We start from the raw sequence: 21,325 nt of genomic DNA, 5'->3' as shown, positions 1-21,325 counted from the left end.
TATAGAGATATTTAAGCACAATTGTTTATTTCAACATTTCATTTTGTATATGCACACATCTTTATAGTTTTACATTATTTCAAAATGTTTTTTTCTTTTTGAGACCCACAGTATTTCTTCCACTCACAAACAGTTATAATTAAAGATTTAAATGAACATTCATTTCACCATTATTTCCTTTATAAAACTATAACCCTGTTTAGCACAGTACTCCATGATACATTTTTGGTTACTACATCCCCTTCAATGGTTTTCCCAACTACTTCGTGTGCAGTGCTTAATCTTATTGGATCTACAATAGACACTGGTTTGAATGTCACCACCCCAAAATCCTATACTGCAGTTTTTTTTCTGAGTTCATTTTTTAAAGAAAAGAGAACAGTTTTCATTTCCTTATGTGTGGATGAATACACACATAAGTAATTTTTTATCTCTTAAATTAGGCAAATAATTTACCTTTCCATTATGCCACTAAACACAAGTTGTCTATGCTTTAATAAGAAATTCTCAGCAAAAATTAATAAATTAGTCTTTTCAAATATTCAGTGGGCCCCAGAGTGCTTATTCATCTCCTCAAGGAAAAGCAAACACAAGAACAATTTGCCCTTTTCCCTTTCTCAGTTTCTTGAAGTACTGAGTGAAAAATAACAGTAATAATTCAGAATACTTAACCAATTCACATTTAAGTGCTTGAATGAACTGCAAAAATGTGTTGTGCAAAGTTTTCTTTCATCAGGATATTTCAAGTAACCAACTTTATCTCTAGAGAAGTAGATATCCAAATCATCTATCAATAAAAAAGGTATAGTAACAACACATACTAATTATCTAATCCTAGCCTCCTACAATAAGACTCCATCCACCAAATGGTTTTTTATCTGTATGTCACCTAAATGCAACTTTAGAGAAAACTGGAATCAAGAACTCCTGAATATGGTAGATTAGAGGAACTCAAGGCTTACCTCCTACTCTGTGAGACTGAACCAAAATGGAATCATTAAATACCCAGGCTAATATCAAACTTGAAATAGTCCTGCCTCAGCCTCCAGAGTAGATGGGATTATAGGTATGAGTCAATGTGCCCAGCTATTTCAATATTAATTTTACTTTCATTAAGGTCTAATTTTTAACCTATTTTATACTATGAGTACCCTTTTCTTCTCTCTGGTTATTGGGGTTGTAGAGGTTCTTTTTTATATGTTTTTATTGTATGTTGATATATGATCTGCTTTCAAGTTGTTTGTTGTTACTGGTGGTCATTTTCTCTTCTGAAACTAGTACTATGGATTAAGTCCAGTACCTGGAACATGGTGGATGTTATGACACTGAGCTTTAGCCCTGACCCAGCTGACAGAAATTGTACCTTAATCTATCCAGGACTGAGTCTTCCTCAAAGTTTGATGGATTCTTCAACATAAAAATAGGGTAGAGAAAAGTACTCAGCAGACAACCTGGCTGCAAGTATGAACAGATGACAGGGATGGACGAAGACTTCTACAGCCCCTGAGCAACAACAGAGAAATAACATGACTGTTGTTACCATACCACTATTAAGGGGCCCTAGCATCGGCTGCACCCAAGTCTTCTTACACTGTACAGTGCTAAGAGAAACAGCCATGTAAAGTATACTTTGTATATTCCACTGTCTTCATCATACTCACAGAAGGCCTACAAAGAAAGCATAGCCCTCAGATTCTGAGAAAGTACTCAGAGTCAAAATTCACCAAACACAGTCTAAGGAACTTAAAGAAAACTACAGCATAAACTCCATTTGCAATGAATCTCAACACTACACAAAAAAACAATATCCCACAACACAATGTAAAAAGAAAGTTACTAAGAAGACCCTCACATAATACTGGAAGAGATCACTAATTCAACAGATGTGAAAGTCTCAAGACAGAAACACAAAAACATGAAACAAAGCAACATGACTCTTCAAGTTTATAACTCCCCAGGAACCAAATCCATAAGTACCAATGGAGATAAAATACTGGAACAAAGAAGATTAAAAACTGATTATTCAAAAAATCAAATGAGGGCTGGTGTTGTACATAGCTCAGTGGTAGAATGCTTGCCTCACACATGTGAGGCACTGGGTTCAATCCTCCATACCAAAGAAAGATAAATAAATGAAATAAAGATATTGTGTCCATCTATAATTAACAGTATCTTAAAAAATGATTAAATGAATTCAAAGAAGATACACATAAGCAGATGAATAAATTAAGGAATACAATGCAATATGAAAGAGCAATTTAATAAAGAGAGATTCTGGGAAAAAGACAAACAGAAATTGTGCAAATAAAATACTCAATAAGTCAAGATAAAAACCCCAGTTCCAAGTCTCACCAATAGATTAGACCAAGCAGAAAAAAATTTTCAGAGTTTGAACACAGGGTGGATGAACTAGAACATTTGGACTTATTAAAAAGGAAGTGTTACCAAGAAACTATAAATAGTATGTTCATATAAAAACTTTGGAACAACATTAAAAAGATCAAGCTTAAGACTCATATAGCACTTGTTGGTAAATGGATGGAGTTGGAGAATATCATGCTAAGTAAAATAAGCCAAACCCGAAGAACCAAAGGCTGAATATTTTCTCTGAGATGCAGAAGCTAATTCACAAGAAGAAGGGAGGGATAGGAAAGAATAGTTACTCTACATTAGGTAGAGGGGAGTGAAGGGAGTGGAAGGGGTTTGGGGGAAGAAAAGATAGTGGAGTGAAACAGACATTATTCTCTCATATGCATGTATGATTGCATGACTGATGTGATCCTGCAATATGTCCAATCAGAAAAATGAGATTACCTCCATTTATGTATGATCTATCAAAATGTATAAATGCAATCTACTGTCATGTACAACAAATTAGAGCAAATAAAAAAAATAGTTTAAACAAAAAGCAAGACTCGGGGCTGGGGATATAACTCGTTTGTAGACTGTTTGCCTTGCAAGCACAAGGCCCTAAGTTAAATCCCCAGCACCACAAGAAAAAAAAAAGTAGCTATAAAAAAAGAGACTCATAGTTCTAGAGGAAGGAATAGAGATACAGGTTAAAGGCATACAAAACTTATTCAGTGAAGTAACAAGAAAATTTCCCAATCTTGAAATGATAATGGAGCACCAAATAGAAATGACCAGAATAGAACCTCTCCATTAACATCATAGTTAAACTGCTAAAAATACAGAAGGAGGACTATTAAAACTGCAATAGAGAAGCACCAAATAATTTATAAAGGAAAACCCATCAGAATAATAAAAGATTTCTCAACAAAACTCTATAGGCCAGGAGGGCATGAACTGATAGATTTCAAGACCTGGAAGAACAAAACTGCCAAGCTAAACTATTATATCCAGAAAATGTATCTTTCAGAATCAAAGAAGAGATAGGATTTCTAAGGTAAGCATAAATTAAAAGAATTCATATCTACTAAACCATACATTATCCTACACTCAGAGGAGGAACCATACAGTAAACCAGAAAAGAATAATAATGAATAGATCTCACTAGAAGGGGAGTTAAGCAAAAGAGGAACAAGTAAAAATCAAACATGATTGTATCAGTAAATCAACAAAAAATTTAAGATGAATAAGAAAGAAAGAAATGAACACAAAATTCTCAAAACAACCAAAAGAAAAATAATGATGACATGAACTAGTATATTACTTTCAATATATTTTCAATGTATTCCTTAATGAAAATGATGTGAATTCTCTAATTAAAAGACACAGACTACCTAATAGAATTTTTAAAAAGTTCCATCTGCTTATGCAAAAACTCCACCTCACTACCAAAAACATTCATTCATAAACTGAAAATGAAAGGATGGAGAATGCAATTTCCATCAAATGGAATCCTAAAGTAAGCAAGAGTAACCAGACTTATATATAACAAAACTGACCTCAAATCAGTCATGAGACAAAGTAGGTCCTTATGCTCTGAGAAAAAGGAATAATCCATCTCAAGAAGATGTAATGGTTGTAAATAGAGATGTACCAATGTCATAGAATCCAAATTTATAAAACATATTACAGGACTTATAGGGAGAGACCAGCCTCAATTCAATAATGGTGGGTGATTTCTATACCTTCATGTTACCAAGAGATAGATCTTCCAGAACTGCTGTGCCCCCCAAATCAACTGAGAAACATTAGAATTACAGTACAGATCAAATGGACTTACCATCTCAGACTATTTCATTTAACAGGTGTACAGAACACATTTTTTTCTTCAGTATATAGAATTTTCTCTAAAGTAGACTACATTTTCAGCATGGAAGTAAGTTCAACAAATAAAAACAAGTTGAAATTTTTCTTGCATCTTATAACAACAGAAGGAAATTACAAATCGATGGCAAGAGTAACTGCAGCCATTATACAAATACATGGAGATTGAAAACTACACTTCTGAATGAGTAGCAGGTCATTGAAGAAATCAGGAGGGAGATTTAAAATTCATAGACTCAAATGAAAATGGAAATACAATCCACCAGAACCTATGGGACACAGAGAAAGTAATTAGAAGAGGTAGGTTTATAACTTTATAAGTGCATACATTAAAAAAAAAAAAACTTGGTAGACCTCAAAGAAGTAACTCAATTATGCATCTCAAGGTCTTTAAAAAGAAATAATAAAAATCAAAGCAGAAATAAAACAGAGACTAAATGTACAAAAAAAGTTGGTTCTTTGAAAAGATAGACAAAATTAACAAACCCATAGTGAAATTATCCAAAACAAAGAGAACATCCAAAATAAATAAAATTAAAGTTGAAAAGAGATATATTACAATAGATGCCAATGAAATCCAGAGGATCATAGGGGATATTTGGAAAACTTCTAACCAATAAACTGTAAAATCTACAAGAAATGGACATATATCTAGACACAAATAACCTACTGAAATTGAACCAATAGGATATAAAATGTATAAACAGATCAACAACAAATAATGAAATTCCACATGCATATGCAATCCATTTGCAGTAATAAAGTCTCCTAACATAAAAAAAGCCCAGGATTAGAAGAATTCACAGTTGAATTTCCAAGATTGGTTAAATACCACCAATACTCCTTTAATTATTCTATAAAACTGAAAGACAAACACCTCTTCCAAACTCATTCTACAAAGCCAGTATCATCTTACTACCAACATCAGTTAAGAATACACACAGATACACATACACAAACACACACACACACACACACACACACACACACACACACATACAAAGTATAGTCAGGTGTGGTGATGCATGCCTATAATCTCAGCAATGCAGGAAGCTGAAGCAGAAAGAACACCAGTTTAAGACCAGCCTCAGCAACTTAGCAAGGCTCTGCCTCAGAATAAAAAATAAAAAGTACTGCGGATGTGTTAAAGCATGCCTGGTACAATTCTTAGTACCATTAAGCAATACTAAATTAAAAATATTATCACAAAGAAAGTCACCATGTAAGTAAACTATTATGTTTTATGTTCAGGCAAACAGGTCAAGAGTCACAATACTATGTAATACCTGTAATCACAAGTCTGACAATAAAGATACATGTTTTTCTTTGTTGGCAAGGCAGTATGAGTTTCCTTCTTAGTACTGCTTATATTTTATGCCCCTTTATATCTTCTCAAACATACAGGTGTACTTTCATGTAATACATTATTAGAGACACACATTAAGTATTACCTTGGCTTGTAGATTCTGTATCAGTGCCCTTTCTAGTAGACAAATCTACTGGTTTGTCCACAGTTTCAGAGGAAACAGATGGTGAACTAATAGGTTTGGTAATAGAATCAGGTTCTTCAGATTTACAGAACAATTCTGCAGTTACTTCAGTTCCACCTGTATACACACTGTCAGTTGTACTAGTTATTTCCCCACTCTGGGATTTCTGCATGGAGGAAGTAACAAAATATTATGCCATTAAACACTGACTTATGCATTGTATACACAAGGCCCTGGGTTCTAGTCCCCAGTACCACAAAAAAAGGATGTATCACAATACCAGACCTTAAACTATACCACAGAACAATAGCAACAAAAACAGATTGGTATTGACACCAAAATAGATAGGCATACCAATGGTACATAAGAGAAGACACAGAGACAAACCCACACAAATACTGTTACCTCATACTAGACAAAGGAGCTAAAAACATACAATGGAGAAAAGATAGCCTGTTCAACAAATGGTGCTGGCAAAACTATAAATCCTAATGCACTAAAATGAAATTAAGCCTCTATTCCTCACCCTAGATAAAACTCAACTCAAAATGCATCAGTGACTTAGGAATTATACCAGAGATGCTGCATTAAATAGAAGACAAAGTAGACCTGAATTTTATCATATCGGCTTAGGATCAGACTTCCTTAACAAGACTCCCAAAGCACAATAAATCAAAGCAAGAATCAATAAATGGGATGGACTCAAACAAAAAGCTTTTTCTCACTAAAGGATACAATCAATAATGTTAAAAGACAGCCTACACAGTGGGAGAAAATCTTTTCTACACTTACTTCACATAGAGAACTTATCTCCAAAATTTATAAAGAACTTATAAAACTTTACACCAAAAATACAAAGAACCCAATCAATAAATGGACCAAAGAACTGCAGACATTTTACATAAGCAGATATAGAGGTGATTAATAAATATATAAAAAAATGTTCGACATCTCTAGAAATTAGAGAAAGAGAAATTAAAACAACTCTAAGATTTTATCTTACTCCAATTAGAATGGCTATTATCAAGAACACAAACAATAATAGATGTTGGTGTGGATGTGGGGAAAAAGGCACACTTTTACATTGCTGGTGGAGCTGCAAATGGGTACAGCCACTCTGGAAAGCAGTGTGGAAAATCCTCAGAAAACTTGGAATGGACTCCCCTTTTGACTCAGTTATCCCACTCCTCAGTTTATACCCAAAGAACTTAAAATTAGTGTACTACAGTAATACTGCAAGATCAAGGTTCATAGCAGCTCAATTCACAATAGGTAGATTGTGGAACCAACCTAGATGCCCTTCAACAGATGAATGGATAAAGAAACTGGTATATATAAACAATGGAGTATGGTTCAGCCATAAAGAAGAATGTCGGGGTACAGCGGACCCCACCCTAGTCTGGCACTGAGCCGGGGTGGCCCAGTTTGCAACATCGAGGACCTCAGTCTGGGGCCCCTGGTTTGCAACAAACAGCTAACACTGCTGACTCATGCTCGCTGCGTGCCCTCTTGTTGCCATTATTGTATTACATTGTTATCATGCTCTCCCCACATGCTCAGTAACTCTGATTGGCTGCTGTATATGAGGTGATCCTTGTAACTGCCTAGAGACTGATCTCAGGCTGACTCTGATTGGCTTATGCTTGCTATATAACCCAGACACTTCCTCGAATAAAGAGCATTGTTTGTTGAGCATTGTTTGTTGGGCATTGTTCGTCGTTCATTGTTCGTCATTTGTTGGTCTTTGTCTTTTGGGCTTTTTTGTTCATGTGAAAAGGAAGCATACGCGTTATCATTGCCTCCGCCGGCGGAGGGCAGTGATAAGTGGTGCCGAAATCCGGGAAACTGAAAACTTTATAAAGAAAACAAGGTAAGATATTTTAAAATTTTTTAACAAGTTAAACCGGTTATAAAAAGGTCAAAAAAAATAAACAGGTGAAAGGCAGCCTTGAAAGGCAGCCTTGATGTTCGCGGTGCGCGACTATCCAGAAGCAAAAGTAAACAGGTGAAAGGCAGCCTTGATGTTCGCGGTACGCGACTATCAAGACTAAGCGAAAGGCGGTCCACATTAAAGTGAAAGTAGCACGCGAAAGGCAGCTACCTGGACTAAGCGAAAGGCGGTCCACATTAAAGGTATTAAAGTGAAAGTAGCACGCGAAAGGCAGCTACCTGGACTAAGCGAAAGGCGGTCCACATTAAAGGTATTAAAGTGAAGGTAGCACGCGAAAGGCGGCGACACCCTGGAAAGGCGGTTCAAGGACTAGATAAGCACGTGGAACGCAGCTTACATTGTACAAGATGGAGTCTAAAAAATCAAAAGTTCATATGCAACAACCCTTACAGGAACTGCTTAAGGCCAATGGTACACCTTTAAAAAGTAAAACTGCTAGAACATTTTTAGATACAATAGAGAAGGTAGCTCCTTGGTTTTTAGATGAAGGATTATTAAATATTCCAGTGGGAACATCTTGGAGAGGATCTTCATAGGGCAGATCGACAAGATCCACTGCCTGTTGGAACTATGGCTATATGGTCTTTAGTGAGAGGGTGTCTAGACACAAATAAGGAAAAATTTGTTGAGCCCCTTACAGAGGGAAGTCAAGTTTTGGAGGAAATAAAAGCATTAGAAAGGGCGTCAATAAGATCATAGACAGACAAGGAAAATGAAACTGGATGTGAGGATAGTTCAGATGAAGAGGAGGATTTACTGTGTAGACTAAAGAAGAGATGGGGCAAACACACACCACACATGGTGACCCTGCACTCTCAGCTCTTAGAACCAGCCCAACCATCAGTGGCATGTCCTAGTAAGGAGTATAATATAGTAGCCGCAGTCCCCACAAATATTGGGAGATAGTTGTTTCACAATTTTCTGCGTCCAAACCTGAATTGATTTTTCCAGGACTTTTGTTCTTTTTTAATTATGTTTTTTTGAGCTCATGATTTTTTTTTTGATTCAACTAGAGTTTTTGAACATCTGTTACATTGCAATGGAGATTCACCTATAAAGTTTCAAGGCCTTTGATTTTGTGTTATGTGTATGTTGTGCTGTCTGATGTCATGTTTTGTCTGTATCAAAACTGAGTGCTCCTAAAATTAAAATTTAAAAATGGATCCAGATACTTTTAATTCACATGATTTAAAGGTTCAATTCAAATTGGGTAAACTAAGAAAAGTAAAATGTCCTTGAAAATAACTTGCAAGTCTCTAGGTGGTCAAGCTAATAAAATATTGATGTTAATAAAATGTCTAATATCAATTGTTTCTAGGACTTTTCTTCAACAGGAAAGAGAGACAACAAATACTGTTCAGGACACTTGTCTGATATCTTGGTTTTTGCAGAATAAGTGAATTAGAGTTAACATGTATGGTATTACTCAAATGTTTTTGTAGAGACATCTGATTAATTTACAAAGTTAAAATGCTAATTGTTAAATAACATCGAGTACTTTTAACTCTTTAAATTACATGGGGTAACATACTTAAACATTATTGGTGTTTTCATAGGTTGGTAAATAAAAAGGCTTACAATTACTTTGTATCCTCACTACTAAACAAGTGCAATTCTATATACAAAGGGTTCCAAAAGTTTCAACTGTGTTTCAATTAGAGTACTATAAACAACAAAAGATTTAGTCTTATTAAAATAGAGTAATTTATCTGAATTCAGAAATTTCATAAGAGTTGTTTCAGAATGTGAACAAAAAGGGGTCAATAAATAGGAAAGAGAAAATAAAAGGTTCTGGGTATGGAAATATATTTAATAAAAGGGAAAAAGAAATGTTTCTGGGTAAGAAAGTGCTTGTGTGATGCTAAGAAAGTCTATGTAAGTAAAGGGCAAGTTTCAACAAGTTTGCATGTAACTAAGATGGTTATATGTATGTGAAACATTTAAAGCTATTTAAGGTTTTTCCTAAGGTGAATTACTAATGTTCTAATATAAACCAAAGTTTAATCTATATGGTAAAATGACATGGTAAAATAACAAGGATTTCTTGGAAACACTAATTTACTCTTAATTTTGTGTCTGTTAAGTTTTATTCTTTAGAACAATTAGTCTTAAAAAATAGGGGTTTATACAATTATGGTTAAGCAACTGTTAGAGTATTGTACTACGTTATAGAGTCTAAATTTTTCTTTACTGGAGCCAAGGCTTGGTTTGTGTGTTTCCACAAGATAAAACATCGCCTATTTGGGTTTCTGAGCGATAAGCCTTGTTGGGTACCACAGTGGCCCCTCACTAAGGAAAAACTAGAGGCTGCTCATTAATAATCAAATGTATCCTATGGGACCTATCCAATGTGGGTTACCATTAGTCTCAGCTTTACCTAAACACTGGCCCACCATTATATTAGACTTAAAGGACTGTTTTTTCTCCATTCCCCTCCATAAAAAGGATTGTTGGAGATTTGCTTTCACTCTGCCTGCTATAAATCATTCCCAACCCGATCAAAGATATGAATGAATAGTGTTGCCTCAGGGCATGGCCAATAGCCCTACAATGTGTCAAATATATGTAGATAAAGCTTTAAAAACCACTCGAAATAACTTTTGGGAATTGCTTATCTATCATTATATGGATGACATATTAATATGTCATAAAGATAGAGACATTCTAACACAGGCATTACAGTTCATGATTGAAAAATTAAGTTTTTGGGGATTAACCATAGCACCAGAAAAATTACAAACAGGAGAACTACAACATTACCTAGGAACAAAACTATCTGCTACTACAGTCCAACCTTTAAAGCTTACTATCAGAACAGACCAATTAAAAACCCTAAATGAGGAGATGTCAATTGGATCAGACCTTATTTAAAATTGTCTACAGGAGAGTTAAAGCCTTTATTTGACATCCTTAAAGGTGACTCTGATTTAAATTCTAGTAGAAGTCTTACCCCTGAAGCAAAAAGGGCTATACAATTGGTTCAAGAACGGTTACAATCTTGTCAGATAGTTCGCTGTGATCCGTCACAGCCATTAATGTTGATTAGCCCCTCAGGTGTTTTATGGCAAGGTGGTCCACTACAAAGCATTCATCTCTCTAGTTCTCCTACAAAAATGTTACAGTCCTATCCTACCGCTATGGCTCAGCTAGTACTCAAAGGCATAGAAACATGTATCACCACCTTTGATGTACAACCAACAACCATTGTTACTCCATATACTGTCAATCAACTATCATGGCTAATAAATAATGATTCAGATTGGGCTGTACTCTACTGTACCACTACTGCAACTTTTGATAATCATTACCCCAAACATCCTTGGATCCAATTTTGTAAAAATACTCCCATCATTTTCCCTAAAGTCACTAGATCTAATCCTATAAAAAATTGTACAACCGTTTTTACTGATGGATCTAAAAATGGAGTTGGGGCTGTTCTCATCAATGACAAAGTCTATACTCTCATTATTCAATCCCACTCCGCTCAAGTTACCGAATTGGCTGCAGTAACTATGGCTTTCAAATTATTAAATAATGTGCCTTTTAACCTATTAACAGACAGCTATTATATTGTCAACTCTTTATCTGTTTTGGAAACAGTACCTTATATCTCTCCACATTCTACTATTGCTCCTTATTTTTCTAGTCTACAAAAAATAATCCTTCAACATTGTGAACCTTTCTATGTGGGACATATCAGGGCCCACACTAATTTGCCAGGACCTTTATCTAAAGGAAACACTATTGTAGATTTGGCTACTAGATCTTCCTTTGTGTTTTCTGTGGAAGAACAATCAAAACTTTTCCATGACAAATTTCATGTTAACTCTACTACCTTAGTAAGAAAATTTCAAATCCCAAAACACCTTGCTCGACAGATAGTCAAAAACTGTCAACACTGTGCACCCCTTATCCCAGTACAGTCAATTGGAATTAATCCCCAAGGTCTTTTGCCAAATCATATATGGCAAATGGATGTAACTCACATATTAGAATTTGGTAATCTCAGATATGTACATGTGTCTACTGATACCAATTCAGGAGTTATTATGGCTTCTGCATTATCTGGAGAAAAGGTTTCCAATGTCATTCAACATTGTTTACAAGCCTTTGCCTGTTGGGGCATTCCAAAAATCATTAAAACAGACAATGGACCTGCCCATACATCTAAAAGTTTCAAAGAGTTTGCAAACACATTAAATATACAATTAATTACCGGAATTCCTTATAATCCACAAGGTCAAGGTATTGTAGAAAGAACCCACCTTAACCTAAAAAATTGTTTAATAAAACAAAAAGGGGGAATAGGGGTCTCCTTTAGATCCCCCAGAGATAAATTAAATCTAGCTCTTTTTATTCTAAATTTTTTAGCTCTTGACAATGATGGGCGCTCAGCTGCTGACCATCACACCTCGCCCAAACCCCACTCCACAGCATTGGGTGCGATGGAAGGACGTGTTAACTGGAGCATGGAAAGGTCCAGATCCCGTCTTATGTTGGGTCTGAGGATCTGTTTGTGTCTTTCCACAGGATCAACAAACTCCGGTCTGGATTCCCGAGAGACTGACCAGAACAATACAACATGAGAGTGACAACAATAAGGATACAACTGGACAGTCAGACTCGGAACTTATGGGCTATAGTTAGAGCTTGGTCATATCCTCTGCCTTTAACTAATACCTCCTCTTTATATACTAACTTACAACCTTTCTTTGCTCTCTTAGGAGGACCAGAAATATTATGTTTCCACCTACGCCAGTTTGTGTTTTCTCCCCTTTTATGTTTCAGCTAACAAACAAAAAAGATGTTTCTCTCAATCTCTCTCAATGTTGGAATGCTTCCAGGTTCTCACAGGCAGTCTTAATGTGTGTTCCTACCTTCCTACCAGTCCCAGTCTTTGTTACAGGTACAGAGTACTATTATCAAGAAACAGGAGAGATTTTGGCATCATAACGGCCGTGATCGCCACGGTAGCAGTCACCGCACCAGCAGCATTGACGCAACCATACAGACCATACAGACAGCAACAACAATCACTTGGCCGAAAATACAGCTGCAGCCTTATAGACTAAAGAGACCCTAAACCAACATCTAACAGCAGGCATACTCCTTGTAGATCAGAGAGTGGACCTATTACAAGAACAAGTGGACATATTACAAGAACTTTTGGGACTGGGATGTGTTTACTCTTTAAGAGCTGTCTGTGTTACTTCCATTGTATATGATAATTCCAGCACCATAGCTGGGTTATCTAGAAAATTGCCAGCCTACTTGATCGTCTCAATTTGATAATCTTACCTCACAGCTTAGGGCTAAAATTGTCAAAGTTAATTCTACTAGGGTACAAATTGCTTCTATGGCTGAGCTGGCTAAGTGGTTTTCTTCTGCTTTCAATTTTGTACAACAGTGGGCAAGCCTTGATACTTTGGGGTTTTTACTCCTCCTTGGTAGTTGTACAACTACTAGCCACCCAACAAAAAGACCAGATTATTTTTCATCAGGCCATGACCGCCCTAGAGGCTGGCAGTTCCCCTCAAGTTTGGCTTTCTATGCTGGACCGGTAGTCAATGACGGGTAATGAAGGAGGTGGCCATGTACCAACCTAAGACAGAAGCTGTAGCATGCTCTACAGTCTTTGATGATGGGTAAGGACATGAGCTGACCCCTCAACCTAAGACAGGCACGGTCTCAAGCCTTTTCTTTTAATAAAGGAAAGGGGGAGCTGTCGAGGTACCGCGGACCCCACCCTAGTCTGGCACTGAGCCGGGGTGGCCCAGTTTGCAACATCGAGGACCTCAGTCTGGGGCCCCTGGTTTGCAACAAACAGCTAACACTGCTGACTCATGCTCGCTGCGTGCCCTCTTGTTGCCATTATTGTATTACATTGTTATCATGCTCTCCCCACATGCTCAGTAACTCTGATAGGCTGCTGTATATGAGGTGATTCTTGTAACTGCCTAGAGACTGATCTCAGGCTGACTCTGATTGGCTTATGCTTGCTATATAACCCAGACACTTCCTCAAATAAAGAGCATTGTTTGTTGAGCATTGTTTGTTGGGCATTGTTTGTCGTTCATTGTTCGTCGTTCGTTGCTCTTTGTCTTTTGGGCTTTTTTGTTCATGTGAAAAGGAAGTGTACGCGTTATCATTGCCTCCACCGGCAGAGGGCAGTGATAGAAGAATACTATTATGACATTTGCAAATAAATGAATAGAATTAGAGAATATCATGCTAAGTGAAATAAGCCAATCCCAAAAAAACAAAGTTTGAATGTTTCCCCTGATAAGTGGAAAATTATATATAGTGGGGGTCATGGGGGGCAGTGAGAGAAGAATGGAGGAACTTTAGATTATATAGACTTTAGATTATGACAGGAGGAGGGAAATGAAAAATAGTGGAATGAGACAGACATCATTACCCTATGTACATGTATGCTTACACAACTGGTAGGAATTTACTTCATGTACAACCATAGAAATAAAATGAAGTACTGATTTGTGTACAACAAATCAAAATGCAGTCTGTAAAGAATTAAAAAAATAAATAATTTAAAATAAAAAGTTGCTATTTCTTATAAAAATACCTACTTACAAAAGGGATCACATAACCTGTTTTACGAGAAAGTGAGGATGTGGACTCCTGGAAAGATGTAATAAGCACACTTTATCCTTTCTTTCCCCAAACCTACAACTAGATGCCTGGACTGAAATATGCAGAGCAACTCTGTAAAAAGCTCTGAAAGGTGGCTAAACATAGCAGACTTAAGTATCTTAAAACCAGATGGGAAATCTAGTGTGACATCCATGTGGAATTTTTTTCTGTCTCTCCTATATCCCAGCTTGGTATTACAATTGTTCAATGAAGGAGAACTGCCAATGGCACACACACACACACCAAAGACTCAAGCCAGTTCTCTTTGACCAGAGAAGGGAGTGGTCATCAAATGACTCATGTGTTAGAACTATGCAAAACAGACTTTAAAGAAGATATTATGACAATATTCCAAGAAGTAAGGTCAGGCGCTCTTAAGTGAAAACAGACTTTCTCAGTAAAGAAGCAATTATAAAAAAGAATCAAATGGGAATTTTACAATAAAACCTATAGTAAAGGAAATAAGTTTTATAGACCCCTTCATCATCAAAAGTGAAATACACACATTCTTCAGAAGCTTAAATGGAACATTTACCATGACAGACCATGTGCTAGGGCCCGTGTTATGCTTCAATGGTAGAGCACTTGGCTAGCAAGCATAAGTCCCTTGGGTTTGCTACCCAGCATCACATAAAAAAGAAAATGAGGTCACTTAAGAGAATGGAAAAAACACAAAGCATACTCTCAAACCAAAATGGAATTAAATTTGAAATCATTAACAAAAATATTCACTGGAAAAAATACAAACAATTTGGAAATTAAATATGAATATCATGTCAAAAAAGAAGTTTTAAAAGAAATTAAAAATACTTTGAATTGAATAAAAATTAAAATACCAATTATAAAAATTGGAGAGGTGCCATGAAAGCAAGGATGTGGACCATTTAGAGAAATAAATGCATCAATTTAAAAAGATCTAAAATCAAAATATAAACTTCTACCTTGAGAAACTAGAGAAAGAAGAGCAAAATAAACCTACACCACATAGAATTAAAAGATCAGAAACCAAGGAAATGGGGCTCGGGGTTTAGCTCAGTAGCAGAGCACTTGCCCAGGATGTGTGAAGTACTGAGTTCAATCCTTAACACCACATTATTTTAATAAATAATAAATAAAAGAAAATATAATAAAGGCATTCTGTTCATCTACAAGTATAAAATATAAAAATTTAAAAAAGAGAAATCAATGAAATGGGAAATCAACAGATGAAAGAAAAAGATATCAAAACCCAAAACTTCTTTTGCAAGATCAATAAAAGTTGAAAAACCTGTCACCATGCTAACCAAGAAGAGAGGAGTCACAAATTACATCACAAATGAAACAGGACTCAGAACTAAAGATCATGGACATTAACAGTAAAATAAGAATATCATGCATAGTACTAAATCTACAAATTTTATTTAGATTGATTAAAAATTAAAAAATTAGAAAATGCAATTTATCAAAATGCATACAAGGAGAAATAACCTCAATATATCTGTACAAGTTTGTGAATTAACAGTATCTTCCAAAAAGAAAACTTCAGATTCAGATGGTTTCACTGGTGAGTTCTATTAAATATTCAATAAAGAAATACCAATTTCTACAATATCTACCAAGAAACAGAAGCAGAGGGAATGCTTCCTAACTCATCCTTTAAGGAAAGCATCACCCTAATACTCAAGTCAGATATTACAACAAAGGAAAACTAGACCAGTTTCTCTCATGAGAACAAAACCAAAATCCAACAAAATCCACAACAAAATCAGGGTAGGTGGGTGTAACTACTGGTATGGCACATGTTAAAAAGGCTGTGAGTACAAGAAAGTATGCAACTCCTAGAATAAAACATAGTCAATACTACAGCTTATAGGCACAGGTGATGACTTTTGCAATAGGACCCCAAAACCAGAGGAAATAATGCCAAGAATTAAGAAATAGGACAGCATCAAATTAAAAGCCTTTTTCCCAGCAAAGGAAACAATTATGAATGTGAAAAGAGAACCTAAACAATGGCTGAAAATGTTTTCTAGCTACTCTTCTGATAAATAATATCTAGAATATTTAAAGACTTTACACTAAAAAAAAAAACACACATCCAAACTTTACACCCCAAAACCAAATAATCTTATTAATAAATGGGCAAATGAATTAAAGACACTTCTAAAAAAAAGAAATACAAATGGCTAACAAATATAAGAAATAAGGTTCAACATCATTAGCAATTTGGTAAATGCAAATCAAAACTACAGAGATTTCATTCACACCAGTCAGAATAGCAGTCATCAAGAACAAAAATAATAATAAATGCTGGAGAGGATGCAGAGAAAAAGGAACATTTTATACTGTTGGTGGGACTGCAAATTAGTACAACCACTGTGGAAATCAGTATAAAGTTTTCTTAGAAGACTAGGCATAGAACCAGCACATGACCCAGCTATATCACACCTCAGTATTTATTCAAAAGAATGGAACCAGAGACACTTATATTAAGTGAAATAAGGCAAAGTCATAACGTTAAGGGTCATATGTCTCTCTCACATGCAGAAGCTAGAGAAGAAAGAGAGAGAAAGTGGAGGAGGGGGAACCTCCTAAAAATCAAAGGGAGGTCATTAGAGAAAAGGGATCAAGGACTGGGAGGTGGGGGGGAGGGATCTGCTGGTGAGGGATATTGATCAAAGTACACTAATATATTATATGCATATATGATTATACAACAACAAATCCCATCATGCACAAACTATATTCACGAATTTTTAAAAATATGGGAGAAAAAATCATTATATGAAAGGAATTATATACACAATTAAGTAAGATTTACTCCAAGGATGGAAGGCTGGTTGAACATGTGAAAACTGATTACAGCAATGTACTCATAAAACAGTTGAAAGAAGAATCCTGAGCTCATGTTAATAGTTGCAGAAAAATCATTTGCCAATATCCAACACCATAAAAAACTTTCCATAAATTATGAATAAGGAACTTATTAAATTTGATAAAGAACATCTACCAAAAAATTACAGTTAACATGATATTTAACATTGAGAAAATAACTTTCTTATTAAGAAGACTATAGCAAGGTATGAATGTTCCTTCATATCAGAAGATACATTAGAAATTCACAAGACACTCTGAAACAAATGGAATAAAGATATAAAGATTGGAAAGGAAAAAATAAAACTGTCAATGTTTACTAATTATATGATTTTAAATGTAAAAATAAAAAAACACAAAGAATACACAATTTCCTGGAACTGCTAAGCAATAACAAGATTATATGTTGAAAACTGAATACACAACAGTCAATTGCCAACTGTCACACACCTGTAATACACAACATGTCAATTACCAAGTGTCACGCACCTGTTATCCCCAAGTGACTCAGGAAGCTGAAGTAGGATTGCCTGGGTAATTTAGCAAGATCCTGTCTGAAAATAAAAGTTTTAAAAGCAACAATGATATAGTTCTGTGACAGAGGCCTTGCCTAGCCCACACAAAGCTCTTCTTTTCAATTCCTAGTACCACAACAATGGTACAACAATAAAATGTAAAAGAATTCTGAAGAATATTGAAATAATTTTAAAAATGAAAACAATAATGAAAAATAAAAGGGATAAATGCAACTAAAAAGGAAATGATAAAAGTCTAACCATGACAATTACATTAAATAAAATGTAAATTGCTTAAACACCAATAAAACATTATCCAATTAGATATTTAAAGAAACTGTCAAAATTTAGTCCAAAGAAAATCATTATGATATAGGTGGTTAAAAAATAGATTATATCACACAAACACAAAAATATGATTGAGTTAATCTTTTTTTTTAATCAGATAAAGCAGATTCAAGAAAAATAACAGGGATAAAGAAGGATGATCAAGACAAAGGGATCAATATGTCATTTCTGAAATGGTAGAGAGAGGACTATTATAAATACACCCATTCTTAAAAACAAGAAAAACTTTAACAAAGATGATGAAAATCAACTTCTAAACCCACCCTAGAAATTAACCAAAGAGGGGATGGGGTTGTAGCTCAGTGAGAGAGTACCTGCCAGGCATATGTGAGGCAATGGGTTCAATTCTCAGCACTGCATTTAAATAAATAAATGTCCATTGATATCTAAAAGATATTTTAAAAAGACAGTTCAACAACCATGTGATCAGTGGCAGGTAGGGATGGGGATCAGAAATATAAGAGAGGACTTTTCAGGACAGTGAAATTACATTATAGGACACTCTAATGGTGTATACATCATTCATTAAGTACTTGTCCAAACTCATAGAATGTACAAGACAAGTGGGAAACCTAATATAAACTATATACTTTGGGTGGTGATGCATGAATACAGGTTTTATGATTGGAACAAGTATGCCCTCATGGTATAGGATTTTAATGAGGGAGAACATGTCTATGTTGAGGGAAGGAGATACATGCCAGAAAAAAACTACTGACCAATGCCCCTGATACATATAAATCCAAAAGTTGTAACAAAATTTACTCAAACCTGAATGCATATAAAATTTATAATTAATATACCATGATTGAGGTTTATTCCAGGAATGCAATCTTGGTTTCCTGAGCATTCAAAAATCAATATTCTTCATAGATTTAATAAAAAGTTCCATGATTGCAACAATAGATGGAGTAAGAAACTTTGACAAAATTGGATATCCATTTTAGGTAAAAACTCAAAACTCTGGGTGATAATGTCTCAGTGTGGGTTCATCAATAATAACAAACATACAATCGTAACTTTCCATAAAAATTTTGAGAATTAGCTTATTTATATCTTCAAACAATCCTCGTGAAGTTTTGACTGGCACAGCACCTTAAAACTATAGTTCAATTTTGGAAAATATAGTATCTTAACTACTTTTTGAGTGTACCAATTCATGAATAATATGCCTCTCCACTTAGATTCACTCTATCTGCTAGTCACACCCATCATTACTATTTGCTAAAAACATTCTACTGCTTACTACATCAACAAAGTCAATGGAACCAAAGGGAAACAATGAAGACATTCTTACCTGAGCTTCCTGAACTTTTTGAAGCTCTGACTGAAAGTCTTTCCCATTTCTATTGTCCTCATCAGTATCACTGCAGACTCCACAAAAAAAAAAAAAAATGTAGATGGGAGCTTTACTGAATCTGCTTTTGCTTTCTCTTCAACTGTTGACTTCTTTTCTCAAACAATAACACATTCTTTCTCATTATCTGAAAAATCTATACAATGCAAGCAAAAGAAAAGATAAAATTAGATGAAGTTCAACTACTCTACAACAATGATCATCTTTTCACTGTGCCTCAATATAATCCAAAGACCCAGATAACAAGACCTATGAATGCTAAAGGAGAACAAGGATCACCAAGGGGCCCACATTTTTCAGGCAGCATTAATTTTCAAATATTTTAAATCACCAGGAACAATGATATGTTAAGTAAATAAAATAAATTTTTATTGATCATCAGATCAGGAGGTTCCTTTCAAATAGATGATTTGCTATAAAAAAAAATCTAATTAGTCATTTAAACTCAATGTACCTGCTGAAATTTTTTCTAATGGCCTATGTTTTTCAGAGTCATCCAGTAAGAGTTTTCCATTAAGTTTCTTGACAGCCATTTCAAAATATTCATATTTAAGTAAAAACAAGTATTTCTAATAATTAGTTTCAAGGATTTTCCAAGCCACAAACCTAGGAATTATCTCCAACTGCATTCTTTCCTTTATTCTCCATATGCACACAGTCCATTTTGCCAACTGGAAATCCCTAAGGCCTCTCCTGCTGTTGGAGCTTTCACTTGTACTCTACTCATGTTTAAGCAGCCTTGCTATCATTTCGGTATAACTTCTAATCTCCTTTTCCCACAACCCAATCCTCTACACCACTGCCCAACTGATTCCAGTAGTTGACAGTGACAACCAACATGTTTTCTCTTCATTTTTTGTTTTTGTTTTCACAGTAGTGGGGATTGAATAAGAATTTGCACATGCTAGGCAGGCACTCTGTCACTCAGCTACATTCCTAGTAACAGCAGGTATTTTATAAAGCTCCTTTATCCCTACATGAAAAACTGACATGATTCCTCCTCTTGCCTTCTTGTTCTGACTTTGCTTTATCCTATCTTTTCCCTCTTTCTCAGTCATCTAAATGTCAAGTCTCATTCTTATCTTTCTGTAAGACTCTAATAATGATTGCCATTTGAAAGTCCTCCTTACGTGTTTGGAAAGGGCATTGTCCATTTAATACTCAAAACAACCCTGTGCATGCCAGGTGTTTTTCCCAGCATTTCCCCTCTACAGCTCAGTTTTCCTCTCCTCCAATTCCTGCACAGATTAAAGGCACAATGCCATAACCCATCAACCACCTCTAGACCTAGCAATGCACAGTCACAATCTGGTGACTCAGAAAGAAAGTCAGATACTCAGGAGCTCCTGCTTGCAAAGTTCTCCATGCTGAGCCCCGGGGACAGGGCTTGAAAGCCGGAGCCCACCCAGCCTGCACCCACAGTAAACCACCAAGCAGATGCCAACCCAAGCCCGTGCTCTTTCATCCCCTCCCCCCCCGCGACACCCATCTCCAGAGCCCACTTACCTTGTGCCAGTGACCAGAACTGATACATCTGGAGCTCTAGCAGTGCCCACCATCCTGATTGCCTGGGCCAAATTTTGCCGCCTGCCGCTTCCTGCTGGAGCCCTAGGAAGTCGTCGCTACAGAATTCCCCTGTATCTTCCTGGTGCCCACAGGTTCAGGGGGCGGCGCGCTGGTGCCAAGCAAGGAGAACCTAGCGCTGCGGGTACCTGATTGGCAGGAATGACCTGGGCCGGGCCAGGGAGAGGCGTGCGACTGATGGGCGGTGTCCCAAGCCCACAAAAGGCCTGGGGAAGTAGTCGGGGACAAACCATTCCCACGGCACCCTTGCCACTTGTGAGTGAGGCCCGTGCTGAAAACAAAAAGCGCCTGCCCCCGTGCAGGCTCTGGCCTGTGACACCATGGCCGCCACGCACAGTACCGT

At 36.1% G+C, this 21,325-nt stretch overlaps 1 pseudogene; it reads right to left on the bottom strand.

Moving 5' to 3' along the window:
* LOC124973745 (coiled-coil domain-containing protein 138-like) overlaps positions 1–5,895 on the bottom strand; it is a 75,360-nt pseudogene extending 69,465 nt beyond the window's left edge.
* Between the last annotated feature and the right edge of the window lie 15,430 nt (positions 5,896–21,325).

Source organism: Sciurus carolinensis, unplaced genomic scaffold, assembly GCF_902686445.1.
Source record: "Sciurus carolinensis unplaced genomic scaffold, mSciCar1.2, whole genome shotgun sequence".
NCBI classification, from domain to species: Eukaryota; Metazoa; Chordata; class Mammalia; order Rodentia; family Sciuridae; genus Sciurus; species Sciurus carolinensis.
The sequence above is the reverse complement of the archived record's forward strand: the minus strand, read 5'-3'. Positions and strand labels throughout refer to the sequence as shown.